A 16643-nucleotide genomic window follows, 5' to 3' on the forward strand; every position below is an offset into this window, starting at 1 on the left:
GTTACTAAACAATATTTTGTAAACTATGAGGTCCACAACCTCACCATGTGCTACTATTGTTCATTTCAGTCTGCATCATTTGTTTTTTCATTCTTTTGTTTTCTTAGGTTAACACAGTTTTTAGTTTCAATTATTATTTTAAATTAACACCTTTTCACTGAATTTTGTCGCAGTGAGTTGTTTTTTGCTCTGCATATTGATGTAAATATTGTATATTTGTGCTAATTTTGTTTCTGTCTAGACTCTCTTTTGTTTGTTTTTTCATTTGCTCCTTCATTATGTTTTATAGCATTTTTTCAACTTATATTATGTAAATTATTTCAAATCTCCCCTCATTTTTCACTGAAGATGGCTCAAACGAGCCGAAACATGTTTGAATTTGTTTACTCCGTCTAATGACAGAATATTTATTGTATTGAATTAGGAGGATACTCTCATTTTTCACCTTTGTAAAGTGAAAACCGTCAATACGGAATGATTCTAATATCTTGTAAAGGATGATTCCATTCGTTTAGCCTTGACTTCTGGGCGAGGGCAATGTTTTTTTATTTTTTATGTCACTGTAGACAGGTTTCTTCTCAAATCCTATTTACCAGTTCATCATAGAGAAATGGTTCAAAATACTCTATAGGCTCCTTATTGCTATCAAAACCAGAAGGAAGAACTGGACCAGGAATGACTAGGCTGTGAATCCCTATCTGACATATCTCTAGTCTGAGTTACTGCTGCTGTCAAAATGTCACTTCCACTTATTCCACTGTCACTGTCAGAAATACTAATATTAGAAATATGATCAGCACCTACATCCAAAACAGATACTATTTCCTCATCAGTCCATGGTCTTTTCCACACCAGAAATACAAACTCACTCGAACAACTATGCAACATCACATGCGTGCACCTAAATCAGCAGCTTCCTGTGAATATTTGTGAAACCACAGAGGTCTCTAGCGGTGATATCTTAACTATCAAACCTGTGTATGCATAGTGCTACCATCTACTGAGGCTAGCGTTAACTATTACAATGAAAATCACCGGCAGTTTTGAATAAGCTCTATATCCGGATGTATCCATTCTCCGCCCATGGATGAAAGACCGTCTCTCGATATATCCGTTTTGCGCTTAGGACGGGTTAACATGTCCAAACTATCTTGGCTCAATTTTCTCCATTCCATTTAAAAGCTTTTCTACTCTGATTTCTAACCCTGTCTTGTCATTTTTTCTTAAATTTTAATCTGAATTTTAATCTGGATTGCCTCCGCTACATTTGTCGCTATGGGGCAGTAATATGTCTTATAAGTCACTGTTTCACTTCCTTCTTTCAGATCAAGTTCCTCACACTCTAGTTAAATGCATTTCCCTGTTGTATCATTTCTCTGATCTCCATGTCAGATCCTACATCAGTTCACTTCCCACAATTTCAAGGTTTTGTCCCCCTTTTTTTTTACAGTACCCTTCTTTTCTCTTTTCCTCTAACCAGCATCTTTATTTTGCTTTTCTCCAAGCCTACTTTTATTCCATAATTGCCAATATACAGTACTTACTCAACATGTCATTTTGCTCTCCATACCACACAAACATCACCAACTTCAGTTCCCTGTCCCCATATTCTTCCTTTGTCTCCTTCACAATTTCATCCGTTACCATTATGAACAACAGTGGCATCAGCACATTTCTAGTTCAGATACATTCAAAAACCATTCTGTCCTACCCACAAGGGTCTGGACATGCTGCAGTGATTGTGAAAAGATTTGTTTAGGTTTTGGAATGGAGTATTGTCAGAAATATGTTTGAATTGCTCTTGCAGTTTGATGGTATTTGTAACAAATTTGCATTTCCCTTAGCGTTAGAAAGTATTATTCATTTACTGAGATTTATCTACCCTTTTGTTTCAGCTGATGACAGAGAATGGTTGGTGTACTCGTGTGAAAAAGCTGAAATCACAACATTCGAGAGTTTGTAATATAATGTTCTAATGCAAGGCTGCCTGAACTAGCTGGAGGCTACCCAGGCTTTCTCTGTAATCTGCCTGAACTGAAGTTATTTTTCTATTATTTATTTTGGTGGAGTCTCTTAACAGTTCATATGCAAGACCTTACTTCTCTAGAAATTTGCAGAGTTCCTTTTTTTTTTCACGGCGGAACTATCGAGATGGTCATATCAAAACAGACAAAATGAAATTCTGCAGGGAGGATGAGGGGAGCATAAGAGAGCAATGTACAAAATATTAGCTGCCATTTTGCGCTGCTATGTCCTGAAATTGATACAAAAATGTATAACAAGATTGCACACGTTAACATATAGCGAGACATGGACAGCCCTGGAGACCAGCTGAAGCAAATACGTTACCTTCAGTTTTCTGTGCAAGGCAGTTAACACGCATGTCTGAGAGAGCAGTCATGAATTCGGTTAATGTTCTACAGTATGCATTACGTTATTTCCATGAAAATAGTTTTTCTTCTTCCAATGAAATAACTTCGGAAGAAAGGGAGGTGGGTCGACATGTGATCAGACTTAATTGAAAATCATCCCATGGGTGCCAGCATTGTCTCATAGTTGTGTCTGGAGAGAAATAATGGTAGCGAAAGTGATAGTGGAAGCAGCAACACTTCATCTGCATTATCTGAAAGAGAAGGAACGAGAGGTGTTACGGATTAGAGTTTGAGCCCCGAGTCTGATTCCCGTCAATCAGTGAGCGACACTGCAGTCATCAGACAAATATACCAGTTCAAGCTACGCTTCCAGTCCACAGAAGAAAGTGAAACATGGTGTAGATCTTGCATATATTTGTGGTTAACAAAAATTGTCATGTAGGGCGTCACTGCAACAACTGTACATGTGGAAGAACCAATTAGAATCTACATCAGTAAGTCTCGTTGAACAAAGGAAAATGACATATAAAAAATTATTTTATTGCTTTGCAGAAGCAAGAAGGTTGAAGCGGAATATTTGCGATGAAGTCCTGCAACTATGGGCCTTCAAACTTTCAATGGGACAAAGTAATTTCAGTGCATGTACTGGTTGGTTGAATTGCTTCAAGATAAAGTATGGAATAAAAAGTTGAAAAATCATGAAATTTGTATCCCGTAAATATCTGCAAAGAGGAAGAAGTTACAGTTGTGAAGAAATTTGTGGGAGCAGCTACAGAGCAATTCCTCAGTATACAATACAGATCAGTTTTATGCGCGAAATAAAAGTAGAAAGGCTCTATCGTTATTTGGTGAGAAATATACAGAAACAGTTCAGTCAGTTAGTATGCCCAGCACTCTTTTCCCGAAATTATTCATTGTACTACAGGAGGCAACGGAAACTTTCAGTCTGTGAGTTTCCAAAGAAGTGTTTCATGCCAAAAATATAAATGTAACAGCCACAAAATCAGGGAAAATGAGAAAAAGGTATTAAAACTATTGACTTAAAGAGGCTTTCTTCCCATTAAGCTGTCTTGGAAGACATTCCTCCAGGTAACAGAACAGAAATTCTTCCAATTCCTCCCGGCACGGCAGGGAAAATATAGCCTTTGGATAAGTTTTTCTTCCTGCAATCAAAGGCTCTGTATTGCCATTTAACAGACATCATGCCAACTTGTGAAGACTTTCAGTTCGATGGTTATCAGAGAAACAAGCATACTTAAAATGCAGTCCTTCATTCAGTTTCAATTTTCTTCCCCACAGTTTAAGGACATCATTAAATGGTTGTGATTTGCAATGAATTGTACAACTGAGAGTCCTCTGGATTTCAAAGTGCCTGCAAAATATTGCCTTCAAACAAGTAAGGAAAACTGTGAGCAACAATGTGGCCTTAAAGTGCATATTTATTGTGTGCAGTGCCAAAAATAACACGATTAACACACCTCATTTAAGTTTCACATTCGTTCCCTAACAATAAAGGGACACTGGCGCATGGTAACCTGCCATTTCGTTTGCTCTCTCTCCAACACAACTGCAACTCTACTCTGCTGTGTGCCGTGCCAGCCAACAAGATGTGAGAGTTGTCCAGTAGCTGCGTTGTCAAACGGATTTTGAATAAAGATTTCAACACCTTCCAGACCGAAATGGCAGCTAAATCTTTGTACATCGCTATTTTGTGGTCTCCTCATCCTCTCAGTGAAAGTGCACTGTTTGTTTCGATAGGACCATATCAACAGTTCCCTAGTCAGAGCAAAAATTCAAGCTCCAAGCTTTACAAAACTGGTTAATACTCCTTATAAATTCATTTAAAGGCATTGGCTAAAACGATCTTTGTCATTTAATAAATTTAATAAATTCCTATATTTTATATAACTTTGTTAAATTGGACATGTGCCCCACGACCAGTTGCTCTGGATAATTACTGCTCCTCCATGTAAAAGAGTTTGGGTGGTCCTGGTGTAATGGCTTGTTGTCTTGTATAGTTATGTACATTTTGGACATGTTGACTCGTAATTTATAAGGTACTGTTAGAAATTAAAAAAAAGAAAAAGTTAAATTGTCCACTTTTTTGGAACTTCACTTTACACCACTCATTCCTAAAAGTTAAGCATCTCTAAGCATCATTAATTGCAGTGATGTACGGGGTAAGTTGGAAATGTGGCTACCTGTTTGTTGACAGTATAATGGTTGCAGGAAATGAGAGGGTAGATAGCCTAAATGTTAGGCCACTTTAAACAACAAGCATCATCATCATCATCATCATCATCATCATCATCATCATCATCATCATCAGAAAATGAAACATTATCATTGGAAAGACAATTCTTCAAATTAAAGAACAATATATAGCAGAATCCTGCTCTGAGCTAACTGAGTAGGCCAGCAGCCTTGAAGTTTCCCTTTCAGCTCAGCTCATGCCATCACGTTTTCTGCCTTGACCCTTATTAGCTTGCATGCCTGCTGTGGGCTGGTTTGGGATGTAACTGTACTGCATGTGCAAATTGGCCTCTGTGGTTCAAGACTGACCCATCGTGCATGTGACAAACATGCACTGTGCAGACTTTAAAGTTACTGTGCATAGGTAGAAAATAAGACGTTTCACGAGGCAGGTCAGGATCTTCTGGGAAAGCGCAGACACTTGGTAAAGAAAGTGATTTGCTACACGGGGAGTACTGTATTTTCTCGAATAATTTTGCATATTTTACACATCCCAATATTTTTGGGTCCTAAGTGGAGAAAAAGAAATGTTCCTGTATTTGACGCACCCGCTTTTTCGAACATCCATCACCCGGCTCTGGATGCATTCCGAAATAAAGATGTCAACTACTTTAGTAGCAGCCTTCCTATTGCAAAACTGGGCATTCTAAATACTGGGCAACGTGCTGTTGTCAGTTGGTAGGAAATACCACTGCACTAGTTCAGTGAGTGAATCAGTGCAGAAGTGGCTAGTGACACTCTATTCCAGTCTGGTACAAACATATTTTACGAGTGTTTCGGGTGCGGTACATGTGCTTTCTGTGATCTAAAAACTATGTATTAATCTACATTGGGCAAGTGTTTGAGTAATACGGCATCATATAAACTCGCCGTGATCAGTTACGCCGAAACATACGGGAATAGGGCAGCAGGCCGTAAGTTTTCAGTATCCGAATGCAGCATGCACTATTGGTGGAAACAGATAATTGCACTTCAAGTGACCAACAAGTCTTGCAAAGCATTTCGCGGACCAAGAAGTGGCAAATTTCCACAAGATAGCCTTCTCCGACATCAAATTTGAATATCTGTACCATTATCTTGACAATGTCGTATTTCCTGAAACCTTTGAAGAACACTTAAATCATCTTAAGGAAGTTCTAAATCACCTTCGTAAGGCTGGGTTGACCGTTAAGTTATCTAAGGTGGCTTTTGCTAAGCCTTCTATGTCTTTCTTAGGGCATATTGTGTCGTCCGATGGTGTTTCTATCGACCATTCCAGAACGCAGGCTATTTATCGCTTAAGCCTCCTAAGGACGTCAAAGTGCCAAAGTTCATAGTCATGGTGAATAGGGATACTTCTCTGCATTGGTTATCTTTTGCTGTAAATTCAGCTGTTCATGAGTCACACAAATTTACTCCTGCATCTCTCATGTTTAAGTTTGTTCCCAACATGCCGTTGTCTAATGTGTGGCCCATCAATGAGATATTGCCACAGACAATAAATCCTGTAAATATTAGGGATCTGTGGAAGAAGGCTAAAAGTAACCTTAAGGCATCTCGTGAGAAAGTCAAGGGGAGAGATGATCGTGGATGGAGGCCCACTAATTTAAAGGTCGGAGATCAACGGATACTCGGCCATGAGTGATCACATGACAGACTCCATTCACATGTTTCCAAACACAGACAATGACCTTAAAATCTTGAAACCTATAAATAAAGGCCATTTATTGAACATATACGAGGAAATTTACATTTACCTGGACCAAAGGAACAATCAAACGGGTAATATTAACAATCTTTCTGAGAAGTATAACATCTTGTATGAAGAATTAATTTAAGCGGAAGTTAGAAAGAAATGTCAAACTTTAACGTGTCGCACTCGGTGACACTCAGGTCGTTCCCCCTAGGACACTCCCTCCCACTTCCCCTCCACATTTCCTGCTCAACGTAGCAAACTACCAGTACTTGTTTTGAATCAGGTACACACTTACCCCAGCAGAAGGGAGTCCTTTTCCGCACATCGGGGTCAATAACAAGGAAGTAAGTAACATGATTTAAATCATATTATATTATTTCACCTTCCAGCTCTCTTTACTTACACTTGGTTTTTTCTTTTAATTTCAGACAGAATAGTATTCAGTTCTACAAATAATTTTACTGCTTCGGCCCCATGTTGACTTTAAATCCTGAAGCATTCAATCTTATATAAAAATTAAGGAATGTCCATCAAAGATCTTATAGATCATTCATCAAGAAATATTTTAAATCAAGAGTTCTTATTCACAATAACGATCATGTTAAGATGTTATGAATACAACTGTTAGTTCCCATGGATTTTATCATCAAGAGTTTAATGAACAATTCAACCAGTTTTATTGATTGTATGACTTGCAACTTCAACAAATTTTGCCAATATTTTATTTTAAATGTCCTATCATACATAGTGCTGAAAGGAAAACCAGGAATCAGAGTGGGAAAAGGAAGACACACACCTACATGCTTTGGTACAGGATTCATAATAGACAAGAGGTATGAGGATGGCATAATTGAAATGAAGAGTAGGTCTGAAAGGATATCCACGTTATCAATTCGAGCAGGGAACAAAAAATATACCATAGTAAATGGACATGCGCCTACCAATGACAAGAACAGAAAAGACAAGAAAACTGTAGACAGTTTCTGGGAAGAACTGGATGATACACTGAAAAGCATACCACACAGACAAGTAAAGATACTTGTAGGTGATTATAATGCACAGGTAGGGAGGGAGAAGCAACATAAGGGGATAGTAGGAGAGTACCCAGCACACAAGAGGACGAACAAAAACGGAGAAAGGTTAATTGAACTATGTCGAGAACACAGAATGAGACTTATGACAACTCACTTCAGGGCCAAACCGAATAAGAAAAAGACATGGGCAAACCCATGCACCCACATTGGGAATTCCAGATTGACCATGTGGCAATTAATCGGACAAACACTAAAGAGATTATAAACACAAAGGTCAGAAAGAACACAAGAATAGAATCAGATCACTATCTTACAGAAATCAAGTGCCTTTGGATTCCGCACAGGGGTAGACTGCCACAGACAAGTAGACCAACTGGAAAAATAAATATAGACAGAGACAAATTACGGCACAATCGATCCAAATACGAGGAAGTAATAGAAACTGGCAATGGATGGGATGACATGAAGCTGAATATGAGGAAACAGGCTGAAATATGGGGAAAGGAAGAAAAGAAAAAGAAACACTGGTGGTGGAATACGGACTGTGAGGAAGCAGTTGAGAATCGCAGGAAAGCCTGGAGAGACTGGAGCATTAAGAAGAACCTAGAAAAATGGGAAGTTTTCCTACGAGTAAGGAAGGAAACAGCCAGAACCATAAGATGGACCAAAAGACAGAGGATGAAGCAGGAATTGGATGAAATTGAAAACAACTTCAGGAAAAACAATAGTAGAGACTTTTTTGGGGAAATTCAAAAAGAGCCTGAGTGGATATAAAGGCAGAGAACTCTTTATAAGAGATAAGAATGGGGATCTGGCAGTTAGTGCGAAGGAGAACTGTAGGATACTTGCAGAATACTTTCATGACCTGTTAAACTGTGAACCACCTGAAGAAGAGCTGGAGCTGGGGACAAACACAGAAGAGAGAGAGTCATGTCCTCCAACTAGAGATGAGGTCGCACAGGCCATAAGCGATCTAAAGAATAACAAAGCAACCGGAGAAGATGGAATATCAGCTGAGATGATTAAGTGGGGAGGAGACAAGGCAGTAGACATGACCAACATCATCGGCCAGATTTGGAGAACAAAGAAGTTACCAGAAGGATGGAAGAATGCGATCATAATACCAATACATAAGAAGGGAGACAAGAGGGATGCAAACAACTATAGAGGAATTTCGCTACTAGAGATTGGCTATAAGGTGTTGTCGAAAGTCCTGCTCAATAGACTGGAAGAACAGTTAGAAAGTACAATTGGAGACTACCAAGCAGGATTTAGGAAGGGAAGAGGATGCATAGAATAGATATTTATACTGAAACAACTGATAGAACATAGGGCCTCAAAGAACAAAAAAACGGTGGTAACCTTTGTAGATTTCACTAAGGCATATGACTCCATCGACAGACAAACCCTTGGAAGAATCCTGAAGAACAGAGGATTAGATGGCACTACACATGAACTCATAATGGAAATTCTATCAGACACAAAGGCAAGGGTGAGATTCAGAGGAGTACTCTCTGAAGAATTTGATATCAACACTGGTGTCAAACAAGGAGATGGATTATCACCAATGTTGTTCAACATAGCTCTGGATGAAGTCATCAGGCAGTGGAGAACAATGAATGAGACAATGGGAATACCAAAGACGCATGTTGGGGACAAAAAGGACAATAGGGCCCAAGTAGATTGTCTAGTCTTTGCGGACGACATAGCTATAGTAAGTGAGACTGAAGAAGATGCAAAGACACAACTCAACAACTTAAGCAATATAGCCGGAAGGGTAGGACTGAGGATCGCCTACAACAAGACAAAGACATTGAATACCACTGAGGATTGGACAACACCGGAAGGCACCGTGCAAAAGGTGAACAAATTCAAGTACCTAGGAGAATTTATAACAGGAAGGAATAGGAGCAATGAGGGAATAACAGAGAGGATAAAGAAGATGCGATCAGCCTTCTGTATGACCAGAGATATATACAATAAAAATAATATATCTACAGACACACAGATTAGACATTACAAGGCAATGGTGAGAAATGCTGTATTATATGCTGCTGAGACAATAGCACTAGGAAGAAATGGTGCGGAACAACTAGAGAAAGAGAGAAAAATATTGAGGAAAATACTAGGCCCTAAGAGAGGAGGTGAGAGATGGTTGAGGAGACCCAGGGAAGAACTATACCGGAACATGAGGACAATCTCAGAAGAAATCAGACTGAAAAGAGCAAGGTTTGCGGGACATGTAATCAGGATGAATATGGATAGAATGACGAAAATAGTATGGGAAACAACAGCGAGGACACGAGGAAAGACAGGAACCAAGTGGGTAGTTGAACTCCGGAAAGATTGGTCGGAATTGGGGATCAAGGTGGAAGAAAAGGAAAATTGGAGAAGCAAGTACATACCGACTAATATGCCAGAGATCAATGATAGGGATGGATACAGGAATAGGATTGAGAGTCACCAGTGGAGTAGACAAGAGAAAAGGATACTGAATATCTCGGAAGAAGAGCGGGAGAGAAGAAGAGAAAGGATAAAGAGGTTCTGGGAGGAGAAGAAGAAAATGCAATCCATGAAGGAGCTGTCCGTAACGCAAGAAGAAGAAGAAGAAGAATGTTTTTAATGTTTCTTTCCAATTTAATATTGTAATTTTGGTATTCTTATATATTATTGTAGTTTATTATAGCTGATGATTTCCCTTAGGGGACGAAACATGTACTAAATGTAATAAATTTATATATGTATTGCATAGTTAAAATTGAAATAATAAATAAAGAGGTTCAACCTATTCAATACAAAAGAATAAGAAATGCAGTGATTACATTCTTATTTAATAATAAGTAGAAGTGGTACCGGTTTCGACCCTAGTCCAGGTCATCATCAGCCGATTAAAACATGAAAAACAATGCGTAGGAAAAAGAAAATAAAAGATCAAGTTCACTTCGGATCAGTAAAAGAGGTGATATAAAAATGACGGGGGTAGACACTGTAAAATTCAGAAGAAGTAAAATGTAAGTCACGTGAAAGAAACAGTGCGTAATTTTCTGAACGGCGGTATGGCACGCGCAGTGTTAGGCAAAGTCTTATAATGTTTATGAAAAGCGGAGAACGGTTAAATGAGCTAGCTTGTATACACTGTCAGGCACAAAGTCATAACACAATCGAACACATATGAAGAGTATAGATAAGAAATGTGTTTTTCCACCATTCAATACAAAATTTATTTTAATAGATTAAGCTAGTACCGGTTTCGGCTCTTTAACGGCCATCATCAGCTAGTACATGTTTTGTTTTAGCCATTAGACTATACACAAGTTGTTATTGTATTAGGCATCCGGATGTCTAATGGGGGATGGAATAATAGCATATAATTAAAATATCAGTGGTCAGGTTAAAAAGTTATAAATAGAGCATGAGTATGTAAAACACATTAAAAACACACAGGTCACAATATATAACATTTAAAAAGTTTCAACACATTAAAATTGTACGTATAGGTAGACACTTGTTAAAATTTTCAATTTATGTTATATGGATTCCATTCTTCTGTCTTCTGTGCAGATCCTTCTAAGTCATGTTGATTTTAGTTGCGTAGGGTAATCTTCGAGGACATTTTGAAACTAGTGTACGTCTTATTGATGTGGGCCTTCGTCATGATGAAATTTCGTTATGTTATATATCCCAACTTGTGATATACTATGACAAGTTACAATACAGTAAACAGCAGGTCTCGAGCATGTATTTAGAAATAGTCGGTGGTAACACTTCTCTCGTCTATGTTTGTTCTTGTAGTCTGTAAAGATAAAGTGATATAAGTATGCCGGTAGTGTGTGCATGAAGGAATGCCTAGTGTGTGTATAGAAAGAGTACTTACTATAGTTGTTGTGGAAGTCTTGTGCTGATGTGTTTGAAGGCTTGTTGTGTTCTACTGCGAGTGAGTCTGGGGCTCATATTAGCTGTGGAGGGGAATGTAGGTGGAGGGGAAGAAGGAGTGGCCGTTGGAGAAGTAGGGGCGGGGTCAGGCTTGTGATTCGTTAGTTTGTTAGAGCGTGTGTTTACTATTTTGAGATAATCATTCTTTAATATCGGAATGGCTTTGTCAAAAATAATGCTGGTTTTTTCATTAATATCATTAATGTTATGATTGGGGTTGGCGTATTGGTCTAAAGAAATGTAGAAATCTTCGGTTATGTTGAGCAGGGGGCCCTTGGAGTTTATATTTAGTATTGTCATGTCGTTATTGATGTTTGTGAAACTATGCTTGGATTCTTCTACATGTTGGCCTATTGATGAGAAATGGTTATGTTTTACTGCATTTATATGTTCATTGTAGCGGATGGTGAAGTTTCTGCCTGTACGTCCTATGTAACTTATGTCACAGTTGTTACATTTGATACGGTAGACACCTGATTGGTTGTATTTATTGTTATTATTGACTGTTTTAGTGTTATGTATAATGTTGGTACTATTGTGTGTAGTTTTGAATACTGTTTTTATGTTGTGCTTCTTGAAAATATTAGTTATAGTATATATGTGGGTGTTGTTGAAGGTAAATAGAGCATAGTCTTTTTTGGGTTTGGCTGTTTTTGCTAATTTAGTTTTAGGTTGTGATTTTATTTTGTGAATGATTTTGTTGACCATTTCTTTGCTGTATCCGTTGTGTTTAGCTATGTCGTGGATTAACTTCAATTCATTATTTTGGTCTTCTGTTGTCATCGGGATGTTAAAAGCTCTATAAATCATACTATAATAGGCTGCTCTTTTATGTGTATTGGGATGAATGGAGTCATTTTTTATGGTATTTGAGGTGTGTGTGGGTTTCCTGTAGATCTTGTAAGATAAGTGGTTGTCGTGTCTGGTTATTGTTAAGTCTAGGTAATTTAGTGCACGGTTATTTTCGGTTTTTTTGGTGAATTTAATTTGGGAATCTAGAGTGTTAAGCTTATCTAGTATAGTTTGTGCGTCAGTGGATCTATTATCTAAAACTACGAAGACATCGTCAACAAATCTGCACCAAAAATGTATATTCTCTATTTCTTTGATTGACGTGTATTCTAGGTTATCTATGTATATTTCTGCTAATATTCCGGAGGCAGGAGACCCCATAGGTAGGCCTTGTTGCTGATAAATGGTATCGTGAAATCTGAAATAGTTATTGTTTATGGCGAATTCAAGTAAGTTTATGAATTCGTTTATTTCTAAGGTGCTCAAGTTGCTATTGTTTTTTAGGTTAGATTCTATTATTTTGATTGTTTGTTTAACAGGAATGTTAGGGTACATATTTATTATGTCAAATGAAGCAAGGGTATGGTGTTGTTCGATCTTTAGCTCTTTGGTTCTGTTGCAAAAATCTATTGAGTTTAGTATTGTTTTGTTTGCTAAAAATGTATAGTGCTTTTTTAAAAATTTTTTGGATGAATTGCGATAATTTGTAGGTTGGACTGGCTCTATAGTTTATAATAGGTCTCATAGGTACGTCTTCTTTATGTATTTTTGGGTAGGCTTTCGCGGTCGGTAATTGGGGGTTCATTGTTATGAGTTTAGCAGATTCAGTTTCGGTGAGAAGAAAATGTGTGTTTTTAAGTAAAATTTTTAAATTCCTTTGTATGTTATTGGTTGGATCTCGGCGTTTAATAGAAAAAGTATTGTCTTGGAAACATTTTTTAGTCTTTGTTATGTATTCATTTTTATCCATAATGACCGTAGTGTTGCCTTTGTCGGCCTTCGTTACTAGTAGATTGTTCTGTTTTATTTTATTTTTAAGTTTGTTTAAGTTCGATCTATTGGTGGTATTCATGTTTGGGTTATTATTGTGGACGCTATTGATGTATTGCGGGATCTTTCTACTGATTTCGTGTCTTGCTTCGTCTCGTATGTCATATGGGATCTTTTGTAAAGCAAGTTCTGTTTCGGTAATGGTAGTTATAATATTCTGGTAGGATGATGCATTACCCCAGTTGTGTTTGGGTCCCCTGTTCAATATATCCGTTTCTACGTCGTTAAAAACGGTTTGCGTAAGATTTTTTATAGGCGGATGGAATTTATGTTGGGAATTCTTGTTAGGAAGAGAGGGATCTTTGTTTTGGATTATGGTTAGTGGCTTTGGTTTACTTTGTTGTTGTTTCAGTGTTTCCAGTTTTTTGTTTAGTGTGTTTTGTTTCTTTATGGCTAAGTCTTCTATTTTTTCTCTGGAAATTCGTTGAAAGTAATTCCAATAGCTGTGTGGGAGTTCATGGGATGCTTTCAGGTGTGTTGAGTAAAGTTCATTATTAAGGTGTTGTTTCTTCCGATATAGGAATTTTATTTCTTCTTTTAACCAAATTTCATTAGTCCTGTTTTGTGTTTTGCGTGTCTGAGCGGTTCGTCTGTGTTTATTATTGTATTTCTGGAGAAATTTCGGTGTTAAGTTGTTTGAAAGGCATTCCTTCAAAAAGGCAATGCTTTTGGTTGTGTTCATTAGTTTAATTTTCAAGTTCTGATATTTAAATGCTTTACGTTTTGCCTGGTTGGCTTCCGTATTATTATTTATAAATTTCATTTTCCGTATTGACAGACTCAAAGTATAGATAAGAAATGTGTTTTTCCACCATTCAATACAAAATTTATTTTAATAGATTAAGCTAGTACCGGTTTCGGCTCTTTAACGGCCATCATCAGCTAGTACATGTTTTGTTTTAGCCATTAGACTATACACAAGTTGTTATTGTATTAGGCATCCGGATGTCTAATGGGGGATGGAATAATAGCATATAATTAAAATATCAGTGGTCAGGTTAAAAAGTTATAAACTATACTAGATAAGCTTAACACTCTAGATTCCCAAATTAAATTCACCAAAGAAACCGAAAATAACCGTGCACTAAATTACCTAGACTTAACAATAACCAGACACGACAACCACTTATCTTACAAGATCTACAGGAAACCCACACACACCTCAAATACCATAAAAAATGACTCCATTCATCCCAATACACATAAAAGAGCAGCCTATTATAGTATGATTTATAGAGCTTTTAACATCCCGATGACAACAGAAGACCAAAATAATGAATTGAAGTTAATCCACGACATAGCTAAACACAACGGATACAGCAAAGAAATGGTCAACAAAATCATTCACAAAATAAAATCACAACCTAAAACTAAATTAGCAAAAACAGCCAAACCCAAAAAAGACTATGCTCTATTTACCTTCAACAACACCCACATATATACTATAACTAATATTTTCAAGAAGCACAACATAAAAACAGTATTCAAAACTACACACAATAATACCAACATTATACATAACACTAAAACAGTCAATAATAACAATAAATACAACCAATCAGGTGTCTACCGTATCAAATGTAACAACTGTGACATAAGTTACATAGGACGTACAGGCAGAAACTTCACCATCCGCTACAATGAACATATAAATGCAGTAAAACATAACCATTTCTCATCAATAGGCCAACATGTAGAAGAATCCAAGCATAGTTTCACAAACATCAATAACGACATGACAATACTAAATATAAACTCCAAGGGCCCCCTGCTCAACATAACCGAAGATTTCTACATTTCTTTAGACCAATACGCCAACCCCAATCATAACATTAATGATATTAATGAAAAAACCAGCATTATTTTTGACAAAGCCATTCCGATATTAAAGAATGATTATCTCAAAATAGTAAACACACGCTCTAACAAACTAACGAATCACAAGCCTGACCCCGCCCCTACTTCTCCAACGGCCACTCCTTCTTCCCCTCCACCTACATTCCCCTCCACAGCTAATATGAGCCCCAGACTCATTCGCAGTAGAACACAACAAGCCTTCAAACACATCAGCACAAGACTTCCACAACAACTATAGTAAGTACTCTTTCTATACACACACTAGGCATTCCTTCATGCACACACTACCGGCATACTTATATCACTTTATCTTTACAGACTACAAGAACAAACATAGACGAGAGAAGTGTTACCACCGACTACTTCTAAATACATGCTCGAGACCTGCTGTTTACTGTATTGTAACTTGCCATAGTATATCACAAGTTGGGATATATAACATAACGAAATTTCATCATGACGAAGGCCCACATCAATAAGACGTACACTAGTTTCAAAATGTCCTCGAAGATTACCCTACGCAACTAAAATCAACATGACTTAGAAGGATCTGCACAGAAGACAGAAGAATGGAATCCATATAACATAAATTGAAAATTTTAACAAGTGTCTACCTATACGTACAATTTTAAGTGTTGAAACTTTTTAAATGTTATATATTGTGACCTGTGTGTTTTTAATGTGTTTTACATACTCATGCTCTATTTATAACTTTTTAACCTGACCACTGATATTTTAATTATATGCTATTATTCCATCCCCCATTAGACATCCGGATGCCTAATACAATAACAACTTGTGTATAGTCTAATGGCTAAAACAAAACATGTACTAGCTGATGATGGCCGTTAAAGAGCCGAAACCGGTACTAGCTTAATCTATTAAAATAAATTTTGTATTGAATGGTGGAAAAACACATTTCTTATCTATACTTTGAGTCTGTCAATACGGAAAATGAAATTTATAAATAATAACACATATGAAGATCCATAATCGGGCTGAAGCTGAAGATGAGTAGATCAATTGAAGTAACTTGCCAGCTCCCGGTGATCAGCGCAATATATTCAACATCAGGCACTGTGGTTTCAAACGCCAACGTAAAATGAAGAATAGCTTAATGATCCAGTATTTGCTTCGGTTGGAGGAATGTAAGTATATATAGATACATATAATATAATTCAATATAATTGAATAAGTAATTGTGATCCTGTAGAATTTTTGGAACAGTTGATGTGAAAAAAACAATTGTGAAGAGAAAAAATATAGTAAAAAGCGCAATACCGGAAACAAGTGAAAACATATGCACAGTGCGCTATTTTTTAAAATGTAAAAAATTCAGGTTGTGATTGAAGTAGTCAAAGTCGGTGCAAGGCAAAAGTTAAATTTGAATGAGAAGAACCGAAATGAGTTAAACACCGTTTAACTTCAACCTCTTTTATTCTTCTGTTATTCCACTTTTCCTCTTCCTCTATTAATTTATCCTATCTTTTCTTTTCACCTCAAAAAAAAAAAAAAAAAGTAGTGCTTAGGTAAAATTTATAATTAGGAAGCTTCAAGCTCATATTGTTAATTTATTGTTATCTGATAAAATGAAATGGCGTATGGCTTTTAGTGCCGGGAGCGTCCAAGGACATGTTCGGCTCGCCAGGTGCAGGTCTTTTGATTTGATGCCCGTAG

At 37.2% G+C, this 16643-nt stretch overlaps 1 protein-coding gene across 2 annotated transcripts in view; it reads left to right on the forward strand.

Annotated features, from left to right (window-relative positions):
- LOC136873791 (U3 small nucleolar RNA-associated protein 6 homolog) overlaps positions 1–16643 on the forward strand; it is a 228371-nt gene that overhangs the window by 173723 nt on the left and 38005 nt on the right. Inside the window, exon 12 of one of the 2 annotated variants that reach the window (XM_067147024.2) lies at positions 1896–4464. The exons of the other annotated variant lie outside the window; for it this stretch is intronic. The gene's annotated coding sequence lies outside the window, so the exon portion shown is untranslated. Of the gene's footprint in view, positions 1–1895; positions 4465–16643 lie in introns of those variants that run through there. 2 annotated transcript variants of the gene reach the window in all.

The sequence above is a fragment of the Anabrus simplex genome, chromosome 5, assembly GCF_040414725.1.
Source record: "Anabrus simplex isolate iqAnaSimp1 chromosome 5, ASM4041472v1, whole genome shotgun sequence".
Taxonomy (NCBI): Eukaryota; Metazoa; Arthropoda; class Insecta; order Orthoptera; family Tettigoniidae; genus Anabrus; species Anabrus simplex.